Source organism: Pristiophorus japonicus, chromosome 2 (assembly GCF_044704955.1).
Source record: "Pristiophorus japonicus isolate sPriJap1 chromosome 2, sPriJap1.hap1, whole genome shotgun sequence".
NCBI classification, from domain to species: domain Eukaryota; kingdom Metazoa; phylum Chordata; class Chondrichthyes; family Pristiophoridae; genus Pristiophorus; species Pristiophorus japonicus.
Window position 1 is genome coordinate 362625014 of NC_091978.1, and position 26723 is coordinate 362651736.

The following is a 26723-nucleotide window of genomic DNA, read 5'->3' on the forward strand; positions in this document are numbered from 1 at the left end:
CCACTCTCTGGGTGAAGAAGTTTCTCCTTATCTCGGTCCTAAATGGCTTACCCCTTATCCTTAGACTGTGACCCCTGGTTCTGGACTTCCCCAACATTGGGAACATTCTTCCTGCATCTAACCTGCCTAAACCCATCAGAATTTTAAACGTTTCTATGAGATCCCCTCTCATTCTTCTGAACTCCAGTGAATACAAGCCCAGTTGATCCAGTCTTTCTTGATAGGTCAGTCCCACCATCCCGGGAATCAGTCTGGTGAATCTTCGCTGCACTCCCTCAATAGCAAGAATGTCCTTCCTCAAGTTAGGAGACCAAAACTGTACACAATACTCCAGGTGTGGCCTCACCAAGGCCCTGTACAACTGTAGCAACACCTCCCTGCCCCTGTACTCAAATCCCCTCGCTATGAAGGCCAACATGCCATTTGCTTTCTTAACCGCCTGCTGTACCTGCATGCCAACCTTCAATGACTGATGTACCATGATATCCAGGTCTCGTTGCACCTCCCCTTTTCCTAATCTGTCACCATTCAGATAATAGTCTGTCTCTCTGCTTTTACCACCAAAGTGGATAACCTCACATTTATCCACATTATACTTCATCTGCCATACATTTGCCCACTCACCTAACCTATCCAAGTCACTCTGCAGCCTCATAGCATCCTCCTCGCAGCTCACACTGCCACCCAACTTAGTGTCATCCGCAAATTTGGAGATACTACATTTAATCCCCTCGTCTAAATCATTAATGTACAATGTAAACAGCTGGGACCCCAGCACAGAACCTTGCGGTACCCCACTAGTCACTGCCTGCCATTCTGAAAAGTACCCATTTACTCCTACTCTTTGCTTCCTGCCTGACAACCAGTTCTCAATCCACGTCAGCACACTACCCCCAATCCCATGTGCTTTAACTTTGCACATTAATCTCTTGTGTGGGACCTTGTCGAAAGCCTTCTGAAAGTCCAAATATACCACATCAACTGGTTCTCCCTTGTCCACTTTACTGGAAACATCCTCAAAAAATTCCAGAAGATTTGTCAAGCATGATTTCCCTTTCACAAATCCATGCTGACTTGGACCTATCATGTCACCTTTTTCCAAATGCGCTGCTATGACATCCTTAATAATTGATTCCATCATTTTACCCACTACTGAGGTCAGGCTGACCGGTCTATAATTCCCTGTTTTCTCTCTCCCTCCTTTTTTAAAAAGTGGGGTTACATTGGCTACCCTCCACTCCATAGGAACTGATCCAGAGTCAATGGAATGTTGGAAAATGACTGTCAATGCATCTGCTTTTCCAAGGCCACCTCCTTAAGTACTCTGGGGTGCAGTCCATCAGGCCCTGGGGATTTATCGGCCTTCAATCCCATCAATTTCCCCAGCACAATTTCCCGACTAATAAAGATTTCCCTCAGTTCCTCCTCCTGACTAGACCCTCTGACCCCTTTTATATCTGGAAGGTTGTTTGTGTTCTACTTAGTGAATACCGAACCAAAGTACTTGTTCAATTGGTCTGCCATTTCTTTGTTCCCCGTTATGACTTCCCCTGATTCTGACTGCAGGGGACCTACGTTTGTCTTTACTAACCTTTTTCTCTTTACATATCTATGGAAACCTTTGCAATCCGCCTTAATGTTCCCTGCAAGCTTCTTCTCGTACTCCATTATCCCTGCCCTAATCAAACCCTTTGTTCTCCTCTGCTGAGTTCTAAATTTCTCCCAGTCCCCGGGTTCGCTGCTATTTCTGGCCAATTTGTATGCCACTTCCTTGGCTTTAATACTATCCCTGATTTCCCTTGTTGAGCCACCTTCCCTTTTTTATTTTTACGCCAGACAGGAATGTACAATTGTTGTAGTTCATCCATGCGGTCTCTAAATGTCTGCCATTGCCCATCCACAGTCAACCCCTTAAGTATCATTCACCAATCTATCCTAGCCAATTCACGCCTCATACCTTCAAAGTTACCCTTCTTTAAGTTCTGGACCATGGTCTCTGAATTAACTGTTTCATTCTCCATCCTAATGCAGAATTCCACCATATTATGGTCACTCTTCCCCAAGGGGCCTCACACAATGAGATTGCTAATTAATCCTCTCTTATTACACAACACCCAGTCTAAGATGGCCTCGCCCCCTAGTTGGTTCCTCAACATATTGGTCTAGAAAACCATCCCTTATGCACTCCAGGAAATCTTCCACCATATTGCTTCCAGTTTGGCTAGCCCAATCTATGTGCATATTAAAGTCACCCATTATAACTGCTGCACCTTTATTGCATGTAAATTCGCTGTAAATACTTTGGGATATCCTGAGGTTGTGAACGGTGTTAGATAGATGCATGTTCCTTCAATATTTTGCCAATGAAACCATATACCAGCAATGAGTCGATGCCTTTCAGTGAAAAGGGAGTCTTTCTCATTGTTCTTCAATATGGATTAACTGTAGAGGTTTTCCATATTTTTCCTGAGCAGAGTTGCCTGTTTTCTGCTGGGGAATACTCCTACTTTCAACCCCACTGCACAACTCTCTTCCTCTTCGCATTGTGCCATGGGATCATTTACGTCTGCCTGAGAGAGCAGTCAGGGCCTGAGTTTCACTCCTCATCCGAAAGACGGCACCTCCAATAGTGCGACACTCCCTCAGCACTGCACTGGGAGTGTCGGCCTAGGTTTTTATGCTCAAGTCCTGGGAGTGAGACTTGAACCCATAATCTTCTGACTCAGAGGTGAGAGAGCCACCTACTGAGCCATGGTTGACACCTATCAAGTATAATGTGAATGCCCTGTGCCCTACCTACCATGGGCAATGCCACAGTACAATGGCCAGATTTGTTTCGGTGTGCTGAACAAACTGGTACATTTGAAGTTAAAAGGTGCAGCCATTTTTTTTTCCAGGAAGCTTCTTGCAATATACTCACCTGTGTGTGCTCACAGGTTTGTAGAGCTGTTGCATTGTGAGTGGCTATAGCCAGTCACGTGCTGTTCACAAGGCTCAATAAAACCCCAGCGAGTTGTGTCTAGGTCATTCACGATGAGTTATGCAGTTGTATGCCTGGTAGATGAACTGGTAATGTGTAGTGTGATTATTAAACCTTTGTTAATAAACCAACTAGTTCTTAATACCAATAGAAACATAGAAGAAACACAGAAATTTACAGCGCAGAAGGAGGCTATTTTGCCCCATCGTGTCCGCGCCAGCCGACAAAGAGCCACACGGCCCTCGGTCAGCAGCCCTGAAGGTTACATATAAACCTATGAACAATGGCAGAAAGGTAAAGAGCACCCAGCCCAACCAGTCCGCCCCACACAACTGCGACACCCCTTATACTGAAACATTCTACACTCCACTCCAACCGGAGCCATGTGATCTTCTGGAAGAGGCAAAAAACCAGAATGTGTCACTATGAATTCTTAAGCAAAGAACCCATGAAACAAATACATTACATTTCTAGAAATGGTTTTGGTACTTTTTATTTTCAACTGCTCTGTGGTTTGAGAGAGAATACATTTGTAAGCTCACCTGATAAGAAACATTTAAAAATATGATTTATTGCTGGATCCTGAGGGGATAAGAACACAGTTTTGCCTAAGATCTGCTGGGTTTGTTTGAAATGAAACAGGTTGAATGAAGATGTGTTGAACAAGATGTGCTAATGTGAGGTTTATAAAAGCACTTTTTCTTCTATTTAAAAAAAAAATTACGTGCCATAAATATCCAGCATTGTAAAAAAAAAACTCTGTGTTTTGGCCACTTCGGGCCCAAGTGCCGCTATTTCCATTTTTATTAATGTCATGTATGTAACCATCATGCAACAGTAATCTTCATGTAACTGTAACCTTCATGCAACTCCTGTACACTGTACTTATACCCCAGAAATGCACACCCTGACCATAGGGGGTGAACTTGTGGAGACACTCCTCACCTGGGTTTCCAGGTATAAAAGGGGAGGTCCCACCCAGGGTCAGCACTCCTTGGTCCTGGGAATAAAGGTTAAGGTCACGCAGTGACTGTGTCTGCAGTACATGCCTCATGTGAATTTGTAGTAAGGTGCAGGGACACCACATTTGGCGACGAGAAACGGGAATCACCGAACCACAAGGGTGGCCACCGGTAGCACAGAGGAACGTTACTGTGTGGGTGAGGACTGGGACAACTTCGTGGAAAGACTCCAGCAGAGCTTTGTCACAAAGGACTTGTTGGAAGAGACAGCGGCTGACAAGCAGAGGGCGCATCTACTGTCCGGCTGCGGACCACAGACGTATGCGCTGATGAAAGACCTGCTCGCACCCCAAAAGCCAGCGGACAAGTCTTTTGAAGAGCTCAGCCAGCTGATCAATGAGCATCTCAAGCCGGCAAGTAGCATATACATGGCCCGGCACCGGTTCTACACACACCGGCGTCGGGAGGGACAAAACATCTCGGACTTCGTTGCAGACCTGCGGCGCTTGGCCAGTCTCTGTAAGTTCACAGACACCTGCAGGGGGGAGATGTTAAGGGATTTCTTCATTGAGGGCATTAATCATGCCGGAATTTTCAGGAAGCTCATAGAGACCAAGGACTTGACTTTAGAAGGGGCGGTATTGATAGCTCAAACCTTCATGGCAGGGGAAGAGGAGACCAAGCTAATTTACGCACGCAGCCCTGGTCCCAACGTGGTGATGGACCAGGGAGTTAACATGGTGAACGCGGCTCGGGATCCCGCAGGCAGGCATGGGCATTTCGAATCTGCCCAGGCAGCAACAGGCTCAAGGGTGGGCCCACAACAGGGACAATGGAAAGAGGATCGGCAATTCACGCCATCACGAGGAACAGTGCGTCCCGTGATGGGACCATTAACATCCACCATCAGAGTGCCGAGAAACAAATGGGCAATCAGAGAGGAATGCCTGGTAACAGTCCTTTTGTTAACAACAATCTCAGCTCATGCTGGAGGTGCGGGGGTAGACATACTGCGAAAAGCTGCAGGTTTCAGCAATTTACCTGTAGGATTTGTAAAGTCAGTGGACACTTGGCCAGGATGTGCAAAAAGGCTGTAGCGAGGCAGAGGAACCAGACGAAGGGTCTGCAATGCAGGATGATGCCTGGGGAAAAGCCATGGATGCTGAAGTTCAGTGGGTTCATGTAATTGACGTCCACAGCTCATACACTAAAACGCCAGCCATGATGATGAAAGTTTTATTGAATGGCATCCCGGTGCGCATGGAGCTGGATACGGGAGCTAGCCAGTCACTTATGAGCAACCAACAATTTGAGAGACTATGGCCACACAGAGCTAGCAGGCTCAAACTGGACTGCATTGACACGCAGCTACGGACATACACCAAAGAGATCATCCCAGTGCAAGGCAGTGCAAACTTGGTGGTAACACATAATGGATCACAGAACCGGCTTTAATTGTGCAGGGACACCACAATTAAGGCAGTGCAAACTTTTAAATGTGGAAAGGAAGTCTTCTGTTGTTTATCTAGCTTGTGATCCTGATCATGATGGCTGTTTCTCTGCACTGCACAGCCCAGTGCTAGCGTTGAGACAGACTGCTGTGATTTAATCTCAATTGCTCTGCTGATCTATCTCTTTGGGTTTCCAAAGACCTGGTGGGCAAGGCAAAATTAGAAAAGTGCTTGTTTTCCATTTTGTTTTAAAGCAGCAGTATTCCTCATGTTCTGATAGTTCCCTCTCAAGCCCATAAGCTGTTTTTTGACAAAAAAGTATTTTTCTCTCTCGAGAAAAGAGGAGGCTGAGGGATGACCTCATTGAGGTTTTTTAAAATTATTTGATAGGGTAGACGTAGAGAAGATAGAAACATAGAAACATAGACAATAGGTGCAGGAGTAGGCCATTTGGCCCTTCGAGCCTGCACCACCATTCAATAAGATCATGGCTGATCATCACCTCAGTACCCCTTTCCTGCTTTCTCTCCATACCCTTTGATCCCTTTAGCCGTAAGGGCCGTATCTAACTCCCTCTTGAATATATCCAATGAACTGGCATCAACAACTCTCTGCGGTAGAGAATTCCACAGGTTAACAACTCTCTGAGTGAAGAAGTTTCTCCTCATCTAAGATATTTCCACTTGTGGGGGAGTCTAAAACTCAAGGTCATCAATACATAAAGAATTCACAAAAACATCCAATAAGGAATCAGGAGATCCTTCTTTACCTGGAGAGTGCTGAGAGTGTGGAACTCGCTCCCACAGGGAGTGGTTGAGGCGAACAGCGCAGATGCCTTTAAGGGGAAGCTCGATTGATGCACGAGGGAGAAAGGAATAGAAGGATATGCTAATAGGGTTAGATGAAGGGGAATGAGAGGAGTAGAAACACTGGCATGGGCCGATTGGGCCAAATGGACTGTTTATGAGCTGTAGGTTCTTGGTAATATGCAAGTGTGAGACAATGAAGTGTGTTTATGATAGCCCAGAAGAAGTATGATTGGAAAACACGCCATTCACTGGCAAATAGCATAGATGCATTTTAGCTGGAGAAGAACATGAGAAATAAATAGAAGGATTCGTCAATGGGGTGAGATGAAGTAAATAGAATGGGAAGAAGCTCGTGTGGAGCATAAATACTGTTGTGCCAAATGATGTGTTTCTGTCCTGTAAATTCGATGCAATATAACTTCAGCAGCTCCATTACATTACTATTTCTGTTGATGATGAGAATCTCGCTTTCCATTTGCTTTCATATTTCCCTTGCACCTGCCCTGACCAAGAATGGATTGGGAACCAGCCATTGAGGAATATGTGGCTTTTTCTCAGGATGACTGCCCCTCCATTTTGTGTTCCTTGCTTGTGGCATCTCGGCTTGCCAACACGGCTAAGATTAGTAACTGTGTGTGTGTGGTGTGTGTGTGTGTGGTGTGTGTGGTGTGTGTGTGTGTGGTGTGTGTGGTGTGTGTGTGTGTGGTGTGGTGTGTGTGTGGTGTGTGTGTTGTGTGTGATTGTGTGAGTGTGTGTGTGTGTGAGTGTGTGTGGTGTGTGTGTGTGATTGTGTGAGTGTGTGTGTGTGGTGTGTGTGTGTGTGTGTGGTGTGTGTGTGTGTGTGTAATATCACGGTTCATGAATCTGCATCCTTACATTTCATGGCCTAAAGCTCTAATCCACTGTACCAACACACCAGCCCGTCTCTGAAATTTAAAGAAGCCTTTGAGCTCAGTAAACAATCTTTAGACTAACTGAATTGGAAAATGAATGTTGAAATAGGGTGGTAATTTCATTTTACTCCCAGTCTTCAAGTTAACCTGTGCACAGAAGATCCCTGATTTTCATCACTCCACCATTGGCGGCCGGGCCCTAGGCTCTGGAATACCTTCCCGAAACCTCTCCGCGCCTATCTACCTCTCTCTCCTCTTTTAAGAGATTCCTTAAAACCTACCTCATCTGTTCTAACATCTCCTTGGGTGGTGCTGTGTCAATGTTTGTTTGATAATGCTCTCGTGGAAGCGTCGTGGGACATTTTGCAGTCTGGTCACCCCATTTCAGGATCTGATTGCACTAGAAAGGGTGCAGAGGAGATTTACGAGGATGTTGCCAGGACTGGAAAACTTTAGCTATAAGGAAAGATTGCTGGGGTTATTTTCCTTGGAACAGAGGAAGCTGAGGGGAGATTTAATTGAAGTGTATAAAAATATGAGGGGCCTAGATAGAATGGATAGGAAGGACCTATTTCCCTTGGCAGAGGGGTCAATAACCAGGGGGCATAGATTCAATATAGGTGATAGAAGGATTAGAGTGGAGATGAGAATACATTTCTTCACCCAGAGGGTGGTGGGAGTCTGGAACTCACTGCCTGAAAGGGTGATAGAGGCAGAAACAAAGTACTTGGATGTGCACTTGAAGTGCCATAACCTACAGGGCTACGGACCAAGAGCTGGAAAGTGGGATTAGGCTGGGTAGCTCTTTTTCGATCAGCACGAACACGATGGGCCGAAATGGCCTCCTGTGTTGTAATTTTTCTATTTTAAAGGCATTGAATAACTACAAATTTCTATTGTACCTTGTGCTACTGAATGAAAATGACATTTTGACATAACTGTGCCTTACCATGTAGAACGTGAAATTCACTTCTTTCTTTAACATAAGAATGACTGGTGGTTGGTACTGCAATGCTATTGTTTGTATAATTACAGAGTTGTTTTAAAATGCATGTTTTAGGCTGACCAATCATTACAAAAGTCCAACAAGTTACATCGGAGACATTCTATGAGATACATTTTAAGTATATATACAATAAGCGCAAGGATTTATTTTCCCGGGCTCAAACTCGTAATTAGTTTATAGAAAGCTAGAAAAGGAGAATTACCAACTGAGTCATATTTACTACATTTAGTACAACAACAACAACTTTTATTCATAGAGCGCCTTTAACATAGTGAAACGTTCCAAGACACAGGAGTATTATGCGATAACAATTTGACACCAAGCCGCATAAGTAGAAATTAGGGCAGGTGACCAAAAGTTTGATCAAAGAGGTAGGTTTTAAGGAGCGTCTTGAAGGAGGAAAGAGAGAGGTTTAGGAAGGGAGTTCCAGAGCTTGGGGCCTCGGCAACAGAAGGCACAGCCACCAATGGTTGAGCGAGAACTGTGGATGCTGGAAATCTGAAATGAAAAGAGAAACTGCTGGAAAGGTCTTCAAATTCTGTCCCTTTGAGCATCCACGATTATAACGCCTCACCATTGGTGGCTGTGCCTTCTATTGCCCGGGTCCCAAGCTCTGAAACTCCTTGCCTAAACCTCTCCGCCTCTCCGCCTCTCTTTCCTCCTTCACGATGCTCCTTAAACCATACCTCTTTGACCAAGCTTTTGGTCACCTGCAGTAATTTCTTCTTATCTGGCTCGGTGTCAAATTTATTTTTATCGTGTAACAGTCCAGTGAAGAGCCTTGGGATATTTTACTACATTAAAGACACTATATGAATACAAGTTGTTGTTGTTGTTGTTGAAATACTCAGCAGGTCAAGCAGCATCTGTAGAGAGAGTAACAGAACAAAGGGTCATCCACCTGAAACGTTAACTCTGTTTCTCTCTCCACAGATGCTGCCTGACCTGCTGAGTATTTTCAACATTTTCTAATTGCTTTGCAAAATGATGAGTGGTTTAAAAAAAAAATGATTTACTAGTGCAGTGTTTAAGTCAGTTGTGGCTCAGTGGGCAGCACACTTGCCTCTGAGTCAGAAGGTTGTGGGTTCAAGTCCCACTCTAGGGATTTGAGCACATAAATCTAGGCTGACACTCCCAGTGCTGCGCTGTCAGAGGTGCCGTCTTTCAGATGAGATGTTAAACTGAGCTCCTGTCTGCTTTCTCAGGTGGATGTAAAAGATCCCAAGGCATTATTTTGACGAAGAGCAGGGGAGTTATTCCTGGGGCCAATATTTATCCCTCAATCAACATAACAAAAACAGATTAACTGGTCATTTTCACAATGCTGTTGGTGGGAGCTTGCTGTGTGCAATTGTTTGCCGTGTTTCCCAGCTTACAACAGTGACGACACTCCAAAGGTACTTCATTGGCTGTAAAGTGTTTTGAGACATCCGGTGGTCATGAAGGCTAGATTGGAATGTAAGTCTTTTAGCTTTAGCTGGTTTGTTTGACAAGGACAGTTCTTTTTTGGACTGTGACTTAGTTATGTTCCGGGAGAGGGGATGGATTAGGATATTTGGTTTCCCAGCCTTTTGCTGATGTCAAAAAGATCTGTAGTCTAAATTCTCCACCTCAATTACACCACGCAAGATGAAATGGAACCAGCCCCACGCATGCATCAAGTTGGAAGGATTGCACTGGATTATGTTGCATCTATGGAGATATAGCACAATTTATTTTTCCTACTTCGGTGCATTAGGTCACAAAAGACTTTCATTTTCGGCTTGACTGAGCAAGTCTTGGGGCATCGCATTATTTTGTTGACTTGCAACCGTGCAGGCTAGAATTTGCTTGCTCGGATTCTGAGGATCTGATCAGTTGGGTTATAAGTTCCGCAGGTATTTCACACAGACTCTTTAGTGCATTCTGTATTTTATAGTTGACGATGTTCTTTTTCTGATAGCCGTTAAGGGCCCTAATTCAAGTTAGTCTTGCCGCATTAAACCGTAGGCTGCTCCAAAGTGCTCCCAGGATATTAGCACAAAGAACTCTCATTCCCAGCTCTGTACTGAGGGGCAGTGATAGAAAGAAGGACTTGCATTTATATAGTGCCGGTCACGACCATCAGATGTCCCAAAGCGCTTTACAGCCAATGAAGTACCTTTGAACTGCAGTCACTGTTTTAATATCGGAAGTGGGGCAGACAATTTTGGGCTGGTAATTCCTGACGTAAGGGCTCTTTTTATAAGATGTACATTCCTATAATTCCAGTCGACTTCGACCCTAGTAAATTGATCCTAGAGGTATTTTTACACGTTAATTTTTTTGTCCCTACTTTTCCTTTCCGTCTCTCTTTCATTCTATCTGTTAATCCAATATTTCATGCCCTCTCTTTGGCTGTGATTTTGCTGACCTAGGAGGGTGCATGACGGGCAACGTCGGTGGCGGGTCGCGACCTCAGTGGTGGGTTCTGACCCCGCTGCTTGCTCCATCCTGACCTCTGAAATGATTTCCCCTTGACTGGGCTTGTTCAGCCCACCCAGCGCATTTCCCGGCCAATTAGAGTAAGTTGGTCTGGTGACGTCATCTGATGATGCATCATCAGTCGGTTTCCTTAAAGGGACCACGGCCAACTTTATTTTGATATTTGTGCTTTAAGTGTTCTACAGCATTGTGGTGCTGCCACCACTGACAAACTCTGCACAGATGTGCAGAGCTGCACCCAGGCTCTCCCATGATGCTTATGGAGGGAGTCACAGCACGCAAGAGGGTCTTCTTCCCTTCCCATCGGCGGAAGAGACCTCTCCAGGAGATCAGTGCAGCCTGGTTGCACATTGCACAGGAGGGCACAAGCAGGGATTTGGTCAGGAGGACTTGGCTGCAGTGGCGCAAACCTTTCAATGATCTCAGCAGATCACAAAATGTTAGTGCAAAGCCACACTCAACCATATCCTGCTGTGCCTCTAATCACATCCCCATCACTCTGCCTTCCCTATCCCACTCCTGCACATCCTTACTCACACCAACTTACCTTGCGCCTCCACCCATCCCTCTCTCTCTATATTATCACAAGCCCATCTCACTAGCCACCTTTCACACTCACCCTCACCCTAGTGATCATACCAACTAACAACACACAGGGTAGGCACTTGGGTGTTTTATGCAATGTTCATGCAAAGTTTCTGCTAATGTGCTGTCAAACATTGAAACCTTTATTTTCAACACTTTGCATTCTTGAACAGATTTGTGGGCACCTTTGGCAGTGGATTAGTGAGTTGCAGTGAATGGTGAGACATAAGGGTACCCACCGCAATGGTGATAAGTATGAAAGGAATGGCTTGGGCTTTGTAGGGATGTTTTATGGTGTTGGTGTGCGGTGGTGCCAACCTGGTGTGTCATGTGGCAGCCAAGGTGTAAAGAGCCAAGTGAAGCAAATCTGGCCATGGCGAGGACATCCCTGGTGTCCCGGGCAGCAGTGTGGTCGGGTGCTGATGCTCCTGTGCAGCATCAGGTGATTGTGGAGAAGGTTGGTGTTGATGCTGCTGGTGTGCCTGGTGCTGGGGCTGATCGTGGTGAGAGAGTATAAAGGGCACCCATGCTGATGGAATAGATGGCAGGTGAAGCAGAGATGGCAGAAGCGATCTGTCAATGGTGGGAGAGATAATGAGGTCAGACTTGTGTGAAGATTTACCATGGCGAATACGTTGTGGAAATGCAGTGAGGAAGAGTTTGTGGCTGAGCGAAGATATCTCTGTAAGCTGGGAGCTTTTACTTGATATTGGAAGCTGTCAACTCATCAGCTGATTCAATAGCCAGTGACCTCCCACCTCAGCTTCCAAGATGAGGTCTAGCAACAGCGTAAAATCCATGGGCGGACTTTAAAATTCAAAATTTAAGTTTAAAACCATTGTTAAGTGGCTGTAAACAAGTCACTAATCATTTAAATTGGGTCCCCCGCCGCTGCCCGTTAGGTCTGCTCAGCACTGACAGAGCCGACATCAGGATAGACATGTGCGTGATTTGTCAATCAATGCACATTTAACTGTTGACCCGCCGTCGATCCCACCCGCTGAGCACCGACAACATTTCGGCCACTATTTCTCGTTCTGTTCTGTTTGAGTTTCATTCACTATTTTGTTCTCAGTCATCCACTCTGTTTTGTTCTCTTTCCTTGAATTTAATTGGTTAAGGAGATAGGCTATTGGTCCTGTTGTTCACTAAGCTCCTAGATGTCCTGTTGATCTCACACAAGTCATCAACTCGTATCTCCAGCAATTTGTGGCTCAAATTTATTTCAAGCTGAAGAATGAGGAAAAAATCCATCTCACGACGTTCACCGTGAGAGGCCCCTCTCAAGCAAAGGCTGGCCAAATATCTTTTGTTTCAGGCTTTCGGAGATGGTTCCAGCGGTGGGGCACAAATCTCCCAGAAATTTTTGGCGTGGCCTACGTAAAGTCCTAAATCACTTGTGCCGTAACTTTCTGGAACCTCTGTGTCGAATAGTGCCCTACAGTGCGTCGCACGTTTTCAGAAAATTCCGGGCCAACGATTAGGGGCGCTGTGACCTCCTCGTGACCCACGTCATAATTGGCTTTGCGCTGCCGTCTGTATTAACATCAAGCAGACTTTTGCATCACAGATACGGCTCTATCCAGGAATTGTGGTAGGCAGGAGTTCACATTATGCCTCAAACCATTTCTGCTGATTTAAAACACTACAGCAATAAATTTCGTTGGTGCAATTTGCATTTTGAGACATCTTATTCGAAAAAGATATCTGCCATTTTTGCGGGAGGGGAGTGGGGAAATACCAGCATCGTCTGCCAGTTTTACTTTTAACCAGTCAGAATGTTGATGCTGCCACGTACAACTAACACTAGAATGCTTTTTGGCGAGACTTATGTGATTAGGTTATATCTTTCCAAAGAAATAGCAAAAAGACATTGGCCAAACAAATGTTTATGAAGATGTTGTCCTTTCAGCAGAATAAATTGCAGCAAACACATGCTGATTTTAAACTAAGGAATTGAGTGGGATGTAAATTAAGGAGTTGTTTGATACACGTCATTCCTGGCTCATGACTCTACTCCCAACTGAATGGTTAAATCTCATGGTGACCAAATCAGTACGAATGGACACAGATAGAATTGAATGACAGATGGGAAACTTGTCTTACCATCTGCACTGAGCAAATCAAGTCCTTAAATCTGTCAAAAATTTAACCTCGATTGTACTCGAGCACTTTTTTCCCGTGACGGTTTCAAACTCTGTTCAAGTTATAAATATTAAACTGGCTTGATAATTCCAACTGATCGACGCTGAGGCAAACAAGTGATTAAAGATGGATGTAAGAGCTAGGGAGTGGTGGCGATACCTCGAAGGCTTGTGTGACAAGTGACGTTTTGCAGTCAAAATGTTTGCATGGCTTGTGTACTTTGTAATAGGTCATGAGTGGTTGGGGAAGTTGAATGTCTTTCATTCCTATGCGTGGAGCACACCCAAAAAAGAATTCAAGGGACAGGTGCGACAGATAAGGAACAAAGGCCACTTGCGATCAGAGCCTGCTAACACCGATGGTACTCTGAGTCGTTCTGGAAGCAGTGGAAGTCTGATTGGTATTGGCTGTACTTCCCACCAAGTAAGTTAGGGCCCAAATTTCTCCAAGAGTTGCACCGTTTTTTTTGGTGTAATTTGATTTTTCTGGTGTATCTTTTTAGTTGCAAATATGGCCATTTGATTTGTGCCAGTGTGAGTGAGTTAGATTTTTGTTTGGTCAGTTTTTTTTTCAAAAGTGCGCGTTCCCAGCCACTTATACCATTTATGCCAATTTGGCCAGAAAATAGTTGTACTAAACTAACTTAGGGCAGTGTATGTGTCCACTTTTGTCCGCACAGAAAGACCTTACTTACAGTTAAGGAATCGGCGCAAGTAACTACATTTAAAGCACCACCAAGCACCAAATAAAGCACAAAAAGTAATAAGCAATTAATTAACAAATAAAATAGAAGGAACTCTGCACCTAAAACACCAAAATCAATCAGTAAATTACAAATAAAAAATAGAACTCCTACCTTAGGGAATGCAGCGGGCTGCTGATGAGGGAGCCCATTTGGCCAGGGCTAGGGACGGTGTGCTTCGGGACCCTCCCACACAGCCTGCAGCGCGCGTTTGCAGAAACGGCCTGCTAGGAGCTACTGCACATGCGCGCAGACTCTAGCACGCACGTGCAGAGCTCCTGACACTGTTTTCAGCGCCGGGACTTAGCTCGGCCCCCCTCTCTTTGTTCTGTACCACGCCAGCTCCACAGACGGCCTGAGAATCGGCCATGATCGAAGGGAGTTTTTTCGGTGCTGCTTCTGAGGTAAAAGGTCGGCGGGGGGCTCGGAGGTGCGACGATAAAACCGGAGGGCCAAATTTGGGCCCAAAGAAAGGATAATGGGACGAAAGGCAGATAAATCCCCTGGACCTGATGGCTTGCATCCTAGGGTCTTAAGAGAAGTAGCGGTAGGAATAGTGGATGCATTGGTTGTAATTTACCAAATTTCCCTGGATTCTGGGGAGGTTCCAGCAGATTGGAAAACTGCAAATGTTACGCCCCTATTTAAAAAAAGGAGGCAGACAAAAAGCAGGAAACTATAGTTAGCCTAACATCTGTGGTTGGAAAATGTTGGAGTACATTATTAAAGCAGTAGCAAGACATTTGGAAAAGCATAATTCAGTCAGGCAGAGTCAGCATGGAATTATGAAGGGGAAGTCATGTTTGACAAATTTGCTGGAGTTCTTTGAGGATGTAACGAACAGGGTGGATAAAGAGGAACCAGTGGATGTGGCGTATTTGGACTTCGAGAAGGCATTTGACAAGGTGCCACATAAGATAAAAGTTCACGGGGTTGGGGGTAATATATTAGCATGGATAGACGATTGGCTAACAAACAGAAAACAGAGAGTCAGGATAAATGGTTCATTCTCGGGTTGGCAATCAGTAACTAGTGGGTGCCGCAGAGATCGGTGCTGGGACCTCAACTATTTACAATCTATATTGACGATTTGGATGAAGGGACTAAGTGTAATGTAGCCAAGTTTGTTGATGATACAAAGATGGGAGGAAAAGCAATGTGTGAGGAGGACACAAAAAACCTTCAAAAGGACATAGGCAGGCTAAGTGAGTGGGCAAAAATTTGGCAGATGGAGTATAATGTTGGAAAGTGTGAGGTTATGCACTTTGGCAGAAAAAAATCGAAGAGCAGGTTATTATTTAAATGGAGAAAGATTGCAAAGTGCCACAATACAGCAGGACCTGGGGGTCCTGGTGCATGAAACACAAAAGGTTAGTATACAGGTACAGCAAGTGATCAGGAAGGCCAATAGAATCTTGGCCTTTATTGCACAGCGGATGGAATATAAAAGCAGGGAAGTTTTGCTACAGTTATACAGGGTATTGGTGAGGCCACACATGGAGTACTGCATCCAGTTTTGGTTTCCATATTTAAGAAAGGATATACTTGCTTTGGAGGCAGTTCAGAGAAGGTTCACTAGGTTGATTCCAGAGAAGAGGGGGTTGACTTATGAGGAAAGATTGAGTAGGTTAGGCTTCTACTGATTGGAATGCAGAAGAATGAGAGGTGATCTTATCGAAACTTGGTGGACAAGGTGGATGCAGAGAGGATGTTTCCACTGATAGGGGAGACTAGAACTAAGGGATATAATCTTAGAATATCCTGCCGCCCATTTAAAACTGAGATGAGGAGGACTTTCTTCTCTCAGGGAGTTGCAAACCTGTGGAATTTGCTGTCTCAGAGAGCTGTGGAAGCTGGGACTTTGAATAAATTTAAGACAGAGATAGACAATTTCTTAACCGATAAGGGAATAAGTGGTTATGGGGAGCGGGCAGGGAAGTGGACCTGAGTCCATGATCGGATCAGCCATGATCGTATTAACTAGCAGAGGAGGCTCGAGGGGCAGTATGGCCTACTCCTGCTCCTATTTCTTATGTTCTTTTGACTCAGATTGATATAGCACCTTTCAGAACCACCGGATGTCTCAAAGCGCTGTACAGCCAATGAAGTACTTTTGGAGTGTAGTCACTGTTGTCAGAAACGCGGCAGCCAATTTGCGCACAAGCAAGCTCCCACAAACAGCAATGTGATAATGACCAGATAACCTGTTTTCTTTTGTTATGTTGATTGAGGGATAAATATTGGCCAGGACACCGGGGACAATTCCCCTGCTCTTCTTCGAAATAGTGCTGTGGGAAATTTTACATCCACTTGAGAGAGCAGACTCTGAGAGTACGCTCCCATACCCAGCACAAAATCCAGGCTGATATTTTTGTCCTTAAACATGTAGAAATCATTGGCAATATTTTTAATGTAGATTATTTAATACCTGTGACTTTTTTTATTTGCTGAGAAAATGCCTCTGAATCTGTTTGTTCGATTTTTAGGCGTGTGATCAACTCAATAGCGTGGCTTCAGTGGCAAATCAAAGTTGTCAGCCACAATCTCCTGTAGCTAATTGAGTTAGGGTGAGACACATAAAGGAGAAAGGTCTTGGAATTCTGTGCCGATAACGCAAACTGTCCGTGAGAACTGGCCAGATTGGAAAATCAAAATCAAATCTCTCCTCTGAAACTTGACTTTTCTTTGGAGGGTTTGGCAACTTCAGCTTATCTGGTCAGAGCTGGCATATTATCATGTTATTTGACAGGCTGCAGAGAGAGCTCATCTCTGGCTTCTTAATGAAGTCACAGTCCAATTCCATCTAGATCAGTGGACTTTATTCCAGTAGCCTGCTGCATATCAGAATTCAATCTCCGCGACATCAAGCGGTTTTGGTTAGCGTGCTGGTCGTGATTAGCAGTCCGAGCATGACAAGAGTTATTAGTGCCTAAGCAAGAACTCTGATCTTTTACCTGGAACACAACATCTCTTACAGCTGTATTGAGACGTTGCACCTTGATCAGAAAGGCCCACACACCGTACCAACACAGAAGCTTGTCAAACGCCTCCTGCTTTTGGAACTCAATTTCAGATACCACTGTCACCTCAAATCTCGGTTCTTTCCCACAGACGTTCACATTCAGAGTTAGCCATGAATAACTGAAGGAAGTTCAAAATGTACTGCTACCAGATTGATTTCAGATTTCCTGCCTCCGCGGTATTTAGCTTTCGCTTGCTGAAGAAAAGTTGCGTCAAGCTGCGGGTAATCTATGACTTGGCTCTTGGCACTTCAGCATAATTGCTTGGGCTCATTCTCTGCCTCCCCCAACAACCGTCAAGGTCAAACCTATGAGACATCTACTCTTGTAGCCCTAGTCTGCATCCCCCTCCCCTGTTGTCCCACCTGATAACCAGAGCACATTTACGCCAGGTTAAATGAAAGGTGTTATGTCTGTAATGTGCTTATGAATGACTCCACGAGGCAATGTGTTGTACTCAAACTGTAGTGACCTTGGTCCTTTATTCCAAACTCCAGAGTGAGGCACAAGCATGGTGGGCAGCCTTTTATACTGGGCCCTGCCACCAGGGCAGGAAACCCCGGTCTCCACCAGTTGCACCCTCTAGTGATGCCAGCATAGTATACACACAGTGTAAACCTTATTGACAGTACATCAGATAAACCAGTCTCCATCTTATGCAACCACATAGTGACTACACAGAGAGTACATCCATCGTCTGCATATACAACAAAAGCAATTTATCTTTATGGAGCACACAGCATGACAAACAAATCTCCAAGAACCTTACAGGAAGGACAAATGAACCCGGGTGGGGGAATTTGGATGAATTAAAGGTGAGTGCGGGGGTGGGGGAGACCAAAGGTATGACTTAGCAGAGTTCTTCGGCGACTTTTAAGACAGAGATCAAGAGATTTTTGGATATTACGGGAATCAAGGGATATGCGGCTGTTGCATGAAGTGGAGTTGAGGTAGAAGATCAGCCATGATCTTACTGAATGGCGGAGCAGGTGCAATGGACCGAATGGCCTCTTCCTGTTCCTATTTCTTATGCTCAAAGGCACGGAAAGAGATGAAAAGGTGAATGTTGTTCGGAGTAGAATTTCAGAGGGTAGTTTAATGGCTGAAAGTTTGGCCTCTGCTGGTGAAGTGGAGGTACGTGGGTTGAACCTCTCTTGTTTGTCACCCTCGGGACCTGGCCTGTGCCAGAAAAGGGATTTTGCCGGAGAAGGGGAGGTCACATTAAATTGGATGGTACAGGTACTGAGCAAGGGGATATTGGGGCTGGCTGGCTTGGGGCTGGGAGTGTGGCAGAGAGATCATGGTGGGGGGAGGGGGGACGGCGCGGTGGATCACGGGGAGTGGCCAGCGATTGGTGGAGCCGGCAGCGAGGAAGGACTTCAATTTGGTCATGTCGGAGCGACCAGGAATGGTGCCAGATGGAGGGGTGGTGCTGGATAAGGGAATCCTGGATAAGAGAGGTTCAACCTGTAATCGAAAGTAAGAGGAACATGGTGCAGCCTGGGAAGGTTTCCCTCATCGAGTGGGGCAGGACCACAAAGAGATTTTCAAATCAGGACGAGGATCTTGAAAGGAATTTGCGGTGGTATAGGAAGCTAGTGGGAGCTAGGTGGGGATGGAGGGACAGGATTTTGTAGAGGCGAGGCTCTGGGCTGCCAAGCTCTGAACTTTTGAGATAACTTTCACGCAGGGTGGGAACTGGGAGGCCAATGAGGAGAGCAGTTGAGAAGTTTGTCCTTCAGGTAAGGAAGGCAAGGGTAAAGGGTCGGCAGTGAGGGAGGAGGGAGGTAAGGGTGTCAGTAAGTAAGATTCAGGAACTGGGAAAGCACAGTCTTGATGATGGGCTAGTGTGGGGTAAAAGCTATTGAAAAAAGATGCCATCTTGTCTCTAATGTATGCGCCTGTGAATATGCTCACAGGTTTGTCGAGCTGTTGTGGTACCCCTGGCGACCAAATTTTAATTTGACCGTTTAAGGTTCACAAAGCTGTATTTGTTAATTTGTTGGTTCTAATGCCCCTTTAATAAGGGGGCACTCGGCTTTATAGTTAATTAATTAAAATAGTTGTGGAACTGTTGCATTTTGTGTGGCTTAGCCAGTCACGTGTTGTTCACAAGACTCAATAAAACCCCAGCCAGTTGGGTTCGGGGGATCCACGAAGGGGCAGATGGTTGTGAGCCTGGCAATGTGTCGTGTGATTGTTAAACCTTTTGCTAATAAACCAACTAGTTATTAATAGCAATGAGTTGCTATGAATTCTTAAGCAAAGAACCCATGAAGGAAATACAGTACAATGTTGAACTTTGACTTTCTGCCTTCCAGGTGTGTGAAATGTTTAAAGAAGTAAATGGATGCCATTCTGGAAATTCCACAAATTTATAAAAGAGAAGACTTGCATTTCTATAGCGCCTTTCACAACCATCGTACGTCCCAAAGCGCTTTACAACCAATGAAGTGCTTTCCTTTTGAGGTGTAGTCACTGTTATAATGTAGGAAATGCAGCAGCCAATTTGCGCACAGCAAGCTCCCACAAACAGCAATATAATAATGACCAGCTAATTTTTTTTTTGTGATGTTGATTGAGGGATAAATATTGGCCCAGGACACCGGGGATAACTCCCTGCTCATCTTCAAAATAGTGCCATGGGATCTTTTACATCCACCTGAGGGAGCAGAAGAGGCCTCGGTTTAACGTCTCATCAGAAAGACGGCACCTCCGACAGTGCAGCACTCCCTCGGTACTGCCAGCCTAGATTTTTGTGCTCTGGTCCCTGGAGTGGGAGTCCACTAGAACAGAAAGGAAATTTTGACCCCAAGTTGTTTACAAGAGGAGAAACGTACTCTTGACAAAAATCAAATGCCACAAAAATTGTGGTGCTTACTGGACTGATGTGTATCTAATACTAACTGCCATTGCACAGAAGGTGGACGATGTCCATTACTCCATCTTGATAAACATGGGTGTACAAACTCCTTTATTTCACTTAAGTACCCTTAAGTGTTCTCAATGTAACCCATAATTTATTTTCTTTGCAATGTTCTTCACATTAGCCCTTTGGATAGTTTTGTGCATTAACATAATATGTACATTTATTGTACAAATGTGACTGGATAATGACACAGCTCATGTTTATCCATTTATTTCTGAGTACGTTATTAATCAGAGGAAGCTGTGAACCGTTGTCATAAAGAATTTATTTGCACCTGATCTCATTGGTAAAACTAGGAAGGAGATGGTGAGACAGAAAGAGAATGAATAAGTGAATACCCGTTTTGATCCCTGCTGGCAACAACTATTGAGTTCTCAACCTTGAGTGGAGATGAAGCTTCAATTCTACCACTTAGCAAGACTTCAGGTTACAGGGGATGCTTTATCTCCAGTGTATTATATATATATAGAAATATAAAAATCTACAGCGCAGAAGGAGGCCATTTCAACCAATCGTGTCCGCGCCGGCCGACAAAAAGCCACACGGCCCTCGGTCAGCAGCCCTGAAGTTTACTGTGATGTATGTAGCACACAAATCACTGACTCCACACGGTCTGGTGTTGATCTAACTGCTGTGATCTTAGTCCTTTATTGAACAGCTCCAGATTGCCCCACAGGTGTGGTGGGCAGCCTTTTATACTGCCTCCGTGCAGGTACTTTCAGGTCTCCCTCCACAGCGCCCTCTGTGGTACACCATTGTACTTATCATACATTTAATGGACCGGAGCAATACACAACAGTTACATATAAACCTATGAACAATGGCGGAAAGGTAAAGAGCATCTGGCCCAACCAGTCCGCCCCACACAACTGCAACACCCCTTGCACCGTAACATTCTACACTCCACCCCAACCAAAAATGGAGGTGATGTCAAGAGGGTTTATTCGAATCTTTACAGGTTTAAGCATTGTGTGTTCAAGGTTTGAGGTTTCTATGTGGATTGTGTGGGCACAGATTATTTGTAATGTATGGCTCTTCGAGACATAAGAACACAAGAACAAGGAACAGGAGTAGGCCATCTAGCCCCTCGAGCCTGCTCCGCCATTCAAAAAGATCATGGCTGATCTGGCTGTGGACTCAGCTCTACTTACCCGCCCGCTCCCCATAACCCTTAATTCCCTTATTGGTTAAAAATCTATCTATCTGTGATTTGAATACATTCAATGAGCTAGCCTCAACTGCTTCCTTGGGCAGAGAATTCCACAGATTCACAACCCTCCTGGAGAAGAAATTCCTTCTCAACTCGGTTTTAAATTGGCTCCCCCGTATTTTGAGGCTGTGCCCCCTAGTTCTAGTCTCCCCAACCAGTGGAAATAACCTCTCTGCCTCTATCTTGTCTATCCCTTTCATTATTTTAAATGTTTCTATAAGGTCACCCCACATCCTTCTGAACTCCAACGAGTAAAGACCCAGTCTACTCAATCTATCATCATAAGGTAACGCCCTCATCTCCGGAATCAGCCGAGTGAATCGTCTCTGTACCCCCTCCAAGGCTAATATATCCTTCCTTAAGTAAGGTGACCAAAACTGCATGCAGTACTCCAGGTGCGGCCTCACCAATACCCTGTACAGTTGCAGCAGGACCTTGCTGCTTTTGTACTCCATCCCCTCGCAATGAAGGCCAACATTCCATTCGCCTTCCTGATTACCTGCTGCACCTGCAAACTAACTTTTTGGGATTCATGCACAAGCACTCCCAGGTCCCTCTGCACCGCAGCATGTTGTAATTTCTCCCCATTCAAATAATATTCCCTTTTACTGTTTTTTTTTCCAAGGTGGATGACCTCACATTTTCCGACATTGTATTCCATCTGCCAAACCTTAGCCCATTCGCTTAACCTATCTAAATCTCTTTGCAGCCTCTCTGTGTCCTCCACATAACCCGCTTTCCCACTAATCTTTGTGTCATCTGCAAATTTTGTTGCACTACACTCTGTCCCCTCTTCCAGGTCATCTATGTATATTGTAAACAGTTGTGGTCCCAGCACCGATCCATGTGGCACACCACTAACCACCGATTTCCAACCCGAAAAGGACCCATTTATCCCGACTCTCTGCTTTCTGTTAGCCAGCCAATTCTCGATCCATGCTAATACATTTCCTCTGACTCCGCGTACCTTTATCTTCTGCAGTAACCTTTTGTGTGGCACCTTATCGAATGCCTTTTGGAAATCTAAATACACCACATCCATCGATACACCTCTATCCACCATGCTCATTATATCCTCAAAGAATTCCAGTAAATTAGTTAAGCATGATTTCCCCTTCATGAATCCATGTTGCATCTGCTTGATTGCACTATTCCTATCTAGGTGTCCCACTATTTCTTCCTTAATGATAGCTGCAAGCATTTTCCCCACGACAGATGTTAAAATATCCGACCTATAGTTACCTGCCTTTTGCCTGCCCCCTTTTTTAAACAGAGGCGTTACATTAGCTGCTTTCCAATCCACTGGTACCTCCCCAGAGTCCAGAGAATTTTGGTAGATTATAACGAATGCATCTGCTATAACTTCTGCCATCTCTTTTAATAGCCTGGGACCTCTTTGATGGTCTTGAAAGATGTTAAAAGAAGGCTGGTAAATGGCTTTATCGGCTATTGGGTTGACATTGCAGAAAAGACTTTCATTCATATAGCACCTTTCACGGCCTCGGGATGACCTAAAATGTAGTAAAGCCAATTAAGTGTAGACGTGGTCTATATTATTGTCTGTCCTTAAAGAAGTGCCCTCTTTCAATATAAAATATGACTCATTATCTCAAAAAACCCCTTTTATAATAGTGCATCATCATCCTCATAGGCAGTCCCTCGGAATCGAGGAAGACTTGCTTCCACTCTAAAAATGATTCCTCAGGTGGCTGAACGGTCCAATATGAGAGCCACAGTCTCTGTCACAGGTGGGACAGACAGTCATTGAGGGAAAGGGTGGGTGGGACTGTTTTGCCGCACGCACTTTCCGTTGCCTGCGCTTGTTTTCTGCATGCTCTCGGCGATGAGACTCGAGGTGCTCAGCGCCCTCCCGGATGCACTTCCTCCACTGAGGGTGGTCTTTGGCCAGGGACTCCCAGGTGTCGGTGGGAATGTCGTACTTTATCAGCGAGGCTTTGAGGGTGTCCTTGTAACGTTTCCTCTGCCCACCTTTGGCTCGTTTGCCGTGAAGGAGTTCCGAGTAGAGCATTTGCTTTGGGAGTCTCGTGTCTGGCATGCGGACAATGTGGCCTGCCCACTGGTCGAGTGTGGTCAGTGCTTCGATGCTGGGGAAGTTGACCTGGTCGAAGACGCTAACATTGGTGCGTCTGTACTCCCAGGGGATTTTCAGGATCTAGCGGAGACATCGTTGGTGGTATTTCTCCAGCGACTTGAGGTGCATCTAATAGGTGATCAACAAATAAGAATTGGCAATATGCTTCCCTCATTTTGCCCACATAACAAGAGTGACTGCACTCCAAAAGTAATTTGTTGGCTGTGAAGTACTTCAGGACGTCCTGGTGATGAGAAAGCCAGTAATGTAAGGCAAAATCATTTATTCATTCGTTCTTTTTGTTAATAATTTAAAAAAGACTTGCATTTCTGCAGCAACATTGACGACCTCAAGGTGTCCCAAAGCGCTTTACAGCCAATCGCTGTAATATACTGCTGTAATATCGGAAACGCGGCAGTCAATGTTCGCACAGCAAGCTCCCAGACCCAGCAATGAAAGAAAGAAAGACTTGGACTTGTATAGCACCTTTCACGTCCACCGGACGTCTCAAAGCGCTTCACAGCCAATGAAGTACTTTTTTGGCGTGTGGTCATTGTTACAATGAGGTGATGACCAGGTCATCTGCTTTTTGTGGTGCTGGACGGTGGAATCTGGAGAACTGAGGCTATATGGAAACAACTGCAGAGGTGCATAATTATACATGTACAGTTGTTCAAAAGTTGTATTGACAACTTAAGTATCTGCATCTGGACCTTCTCTGGGGGATGGTGGGAGAGCTGTGGAGGCAGATCTCTCTTAGGTTACAGGTCTGCCGCCATTATCAGCACTGTGATATAACTAGCGTCAGCCTTTATTGTTAGTGGCTGTGTTCTGCATTACCGTTGCTGTTTTGCCGGGAGAGTCATGGAAGGGAACCAGAATTCTCTTTGTAACCAATTGTAGACTTCTTGATTAATCAACCGTGCAGTGAAACAATTGTTCCCCGCAACGACCAGGAATAAACAACTTAGAAATATTTTTACATTCATTATTGCTCCCCAATTTCTTTAAGTTACTCTCTGAGATGACCAAGCTGTAGTTTCTTTCTGAGAAGCATGTCAGGTAACCCTCTTACCTTCCCCTTTCTGAGCTGCTCAGTCATCATCATCATAGGTACTCCCTCGAAGACTTGCTTTCACTCTCAAAGAGTGTTCTCAGGTGGCTGTACAGTCCAATACGGGAATTACAGTCTCTGTCACAGGTGGGACAGACAGTGGTTGGAGGAAAGGGTGGGTGGGGAGTCTGGTTTGCCGCACGCTCCTTCCGCTGTCTGTGTTTGGTTTCTGCATGTTCGCGGCGATGAGACTCGAGGTACTCAGCGCCCTCCCGGATGCTCTTCCTCCACTTAGGGCGGTCTTTGGCCAGGGATTCCCAGGTGTCGGTAGGGATGTTACACTTTATCAGAGAGGCTTTGAGGGTGTCCTTGAAATGTTTCCTCTGCTCACCAAATTGACAGTGAATAGGTGGCTTTTTTAATGCTACGATGTACTCACTGATACTCTCATCAGTTCACTGATCTCGTAGTCTGAAATGATAACTTTCAGCAATTTCCAGGGGCTCAGGACTGTAGTGCTGTTCTAACTTAGAATCTCCGTAAGTGATGCGTCCTTTGGCTGGATAGGAACAAAAATATTTTTCAGGGTTTCATACACCTCGGGGCCTGTTTCAGTCAGGAAAATAGATTATTTTCTTTCTAAAACCACCCGGTTATGGTTTTCATCATCAGGCACTTCAGTGATACTATTTGCGGTGAAACACATTTCTAGCCTCTCCACCTACGCTCCAAAAGTCTCTCGGTCACCTTCAAACTCACCCAAGCGCCCTATTATTCCAATAGGCGTTGCCATCTGGACTCTTCAGTTCAGCTTGTAATTTACCTTGGATTTTTAGCTGTTCTGCAACACAAAGAACCTCTCTAGTCTCTGTTGTTTGGCTGGAATCATCCACCTACAAAAATCTCAGCTGCAGTATCCAGAAATGCTATCCTCATCGCCAACGTGGTATATTCCTTACGACATCACAACACACTCAGAATTTACAAGATGGCTCTCAACACAGGAGCTTGTCAGGTGACCTGTCACCTGATGCATTTATTGTGCAAACAGCAATGGCTGCATTACCACAGTAGTCCACGAGGTGGAACTATATTACATGGGTGAACTCGGACTGGTCTTTCTCATCCAAAATAGACAAATATTTTTTTCTATGACTACATCAAACAAAAAGTACTGCAGAAACTTGTTCCCTTTAAAAAATTCTTCCTTACTAAGAATTCTTTCGGCGGAAGAGGGCAGAGGAATAAACAGTTTAAAATAGGTGTGGTACAAAACTGCGGAAAATGCTTTGGTTGTACATTTTGACTAACTTTACTTTGAAAACAGTTGGACAATGTTACATTCAGGATGTTAAATCTTAAGAACTGAAAACACCCATACTTCACAATACTATCCATTTCCAGTAGTTCAATGCTAAGATATTCTTTATTCATATTCAAAATTATCTTGTGATTTTTCTCAGTTGAATCTGTAACAATCCAGAACAGTTACATGGTTGCTGTTGGTTAATGAGATGGCAAGAACGTGTAACCAGAAAATGACTTGTAGATGATATCTGTTGCGTACCAACCTTTAAGTGCTCTCCATGCCTTGAAGCAGCCGTGGGTGGTATCTCTTCTTCTAAGTACCTGTGGGTGGCATCAATGGGCGCAGAAGCACCTGTGGGTGGCGTTCCCTATTTTTAAGTTCATGTAGGTGGCATTACGTCCTCCAGTCGGTATCATTGCCTTGAAGTATCTGTAGGTTGTGTAAAGGTCTGTAGCTAGGGTACCAAACCCTATTCATACATCTATTTGTAAATAAAGCACAGAGAGAGACTGATCACAGGGATCAAAAAATTAAAGCAATGAGCTGGGAATGACTGCACAGTCTGGAATAGTTTTAACCAGGGCTAGAATGCAGGCTGTGATTAAGAATCTACCAGCCATGGCTTCCTTTGTCTTATCACACTGCCGCTAATGTCCGTAGCGTCCAGACTCGGAACCAGCACTAAACAGCTGTGTCGTTGCCTCATTTTGAAGTGTAGATCCTGGACTTTTGGTCTCATTGGCACTTCATCTGCTGGTATTCTTATGGTGCCGTCATACTATAGGTTCTGGCTTTACTATGCTACCTGTTTTGAGTGATCCATAAACTAGAGGTGATCCAAAACTCGGCTGCCCATGTCCTAACTCGCACCAAGTCCCGCTCACCCATCACCCCTGTGTTCGCTGACCTACATTAGCTCCCGGTTAAGCAACGCCTTGATTTCAAAATTCTCATCCTTATTTTCAAATCCCTCCATGGCTTCACCCCTCCCTATCTCTGTAATCTCCTCCAGCCCCACAACCCCCCCCCGAGATGTCTGCGCTCCTCTAATTCTGCCCTCTTGAGCATCCTTG

The 26723-nt window shown here is 44.9% G+C and overlaps 1 protein-coding gene across 1 annotated transcript in view; it reads left to right on the forward strand.

Annotated features, from left to right (window-relative positions):
• The window catches only part of ccser1 (coiled-coil serine-rich protein 1), a 1720263-nt gene that overhangs the window by 1176455 nt on the left and 517085 nt on the right, over positions 1-26723 (forward strand). The gene's annotated exons all lie outside the window — the stretch shown is intronic.